General features: G+C 46.0%; 1 pseudogene; it reads left to right on the forward strand.

The window, feature by feature from the left end:
* The window catches only part of LOC124747065, a 7,566-nt pseudogene that overhangs the window by 3,031 nt on the left and 2,035 nt on the right, over window positions 1-2,500 (forward strand).

The raw sequence follows: 2,500 nt of genomic DNA on the forward strand, positions 1-2,500 counted from the left end.
TGGTCTCTAGATGGATGATTCAAGAGGAATGGACCTCAAGTGACCACAGGGCGATCACGTTTGAGATCTCAAAACAACATAGGGAGAGGGTCATAGAAGAGCTACTGAGATACAACACCACCTTTGCAAAATGGCAAATTTTTGATTGCCAGCTGACCACCAGAGTGGAAAACTGGCCAAACGCCGTGGGAACAAATGTAAATGAGAAAGTAGACCTCCTACAGACAGCAATACAGGAGAGCTGCAGGAAGGCCATGAGGAGAAGAACACGGCTGAAGAATGCTGTTCCTTGGTGGAATGAAACATTGACAAAAATGCGGCAGGACACAATTGCAGCTCGACACCGGCTCCAGAATGCGCGACGTGCAAATCGTGAGGCAGAAATACTGGCAGCAAAGACAACTTACAGAAGCACAAAAAATAAATATAACAAAGAAATTACGAAAGCGAAGACAGATACATGGAAGAAATGGGTAAAGGAGTGCAACAGCAATGACCCTTGGAAGCTGACCGATAGAATCCTTCGCCCTAAATATGGCACCGAAACTGTCCTCAGTAATGTAAAGGTGGCAGGAAGAGGCCCTACAATGACCTGGCAGGAAACAGTGAAAGAACTGTTGAATAACCTACTACCGGATGACAACCCAGAGGAGGACACAATACAGCAATCAGCTGTGAAGGAGCAAAATATAGGGTACCAAAATGAAGGAAACGAGCCAGACTTCTCAGCACAAGAGATAGAGACTGCAGTGAAGGCATGCAAACCACACAAAGCCACAGGACCAGATGGCATAGATGATGCCATTATAAAGCGGATATGGGAACACAATCCTGCTCTCCTCATTGATACCTATAACAGCTGCCTTAGAGAGTCCACTTTCCCAGACAATTGGAAAATAGGAAATGTCTGCATATTACTTAAGTCTATCACAAAGCCAAGGGATGAGGTGAAGTCTTATCGACCCATCTGCCTGCTCCCTATCCTTGGCAAAGTATTAGAAAGGCTAATAGTGACCAGACTGGACAAAAGGTATGAAGAGTCAGGACTGAAGGCAACAAACCAATTTGGCTTCAGAAAGGGTGCATCCACAGAAATGGCAATCAGGCAGGTTGTCTCCAGTGCAAACTGTGAAGAAAAATATGTTGTTGTCATTTTTGTGGACATAGCAGGCGCCTTCGACAATTTATGGTGGCCAAGTGTAATGAGGCGACTTAGAGCGATGCGTTGTCCCCAAAACATGTACCACCTAGTAGAAAACTACTTTAAGAACAGGAAGGCCACTGTCTACAGCAACTCTGGGTCAGTTACGAAAAACATCACAAAGGGCTGCCCACAAGGTTCTATCTGTGGCCCCTTTCTCTGGAACCTTGTATTTGACGAAGTGGTACAACGGAAGGATGGTGAGCAGTGGGATAAAGTGGCCTACGCAGATGATCTAGCCATCATCATAAAAGGGAAGAGTAGGTCGCAGCTCGAAGAAAGGGGTAGGATAGCACTACAAGCCATAAGCGAATGGACCACACAGAATAAACTAGGGATCTCCAAACAGAAAACGGTAGCCATAACCATCAAAGGTAAATTTGATAGAGAAAGACCACCTAGACTTGAACTTGATGGGGAAAGGATTAGGTTTGTCCAGGAACATACGTACCTCGGCATCACACTTGATGAAAGGCTCCTTTTCACCCCCCATGTAAAAAATATCCAAAGGAAATTATCTGCCGTTTCTGGTGCTCTCACAAGAGTAAGTAGGTCTGAGTGGGGGCTGCAAAAGAAAACCCTGCGACTAATATACCAGGCACTTTGTTTATCTGTCTGCAAGTATGGTGCAGCAGCATGGGGAGACCGTACAAAACACAGGTACACTAGGAAAATATTAATGACGATACAAAGGCCATTTTTGTTGCAGATGACGAGGGCCTGTCGAACGGTATCGACAGAAGCACTACAGACTCTCACAGGGTGCATGCCTCTAGACCTAGAAGTGGTGAAAGCAGCCATGCTCTACCATGCTAGACATGGAATTGCTGGATCAGTGGCAGGTCTTGAGGTTCCTATAGTTCCTGCAGGACGCAACCATAGAATTAAAATGTTAGATGCAATTAGTTCTCTGTTACAGGATGAGTGGCAGGCAAGGTGGAGTCACTCGGACAATGGCAGAGAAACATACAACTGGATACCAGAAGTCTCCTTGTGGCAGACAGAGTGGCGTCGAGACACAACTCCGCCCTACTCCCTAACATGTCTGCTCACCAATCATGGCCTAATGAAGAGACTACATGATCTAGGCATAGAGAACAATGGAAACTGTGTATGTGGAGCAGAGGAAGATGCTAACCACATACTGTATGCCTGCACAATATATACAGACCCCCGAGAGCAGCTAACTGCAGCAGTGGGTCACGAATCTCTCATGAGGAAGGAAACACTGCTGCAGACACAGGAGAGCTACTCAGCCTTAAAGACCTTTGCTGAAGAGGCTTTTGAATGCAGGGAAGT

The sequence above is a fragment of the Schistocerca piceifrons genome, unplaced genomic scaffold (assembly GCF_021461385.2).
Source record: "Schistocerca piceifrons isolate TAMUIC-IGC-003096 unplaced genomic scaffold, iqSchPice1.1 HiC_scaffold_379, whole genome shotgun sequence".
Taxonomy (NCBI): domain Eukaryota; kingdom Metazoa; phylum Arthropoda; class Insecta; order Orthoptera; family Acrididae; genus Schistocerca; species Schistocerca piceifrons.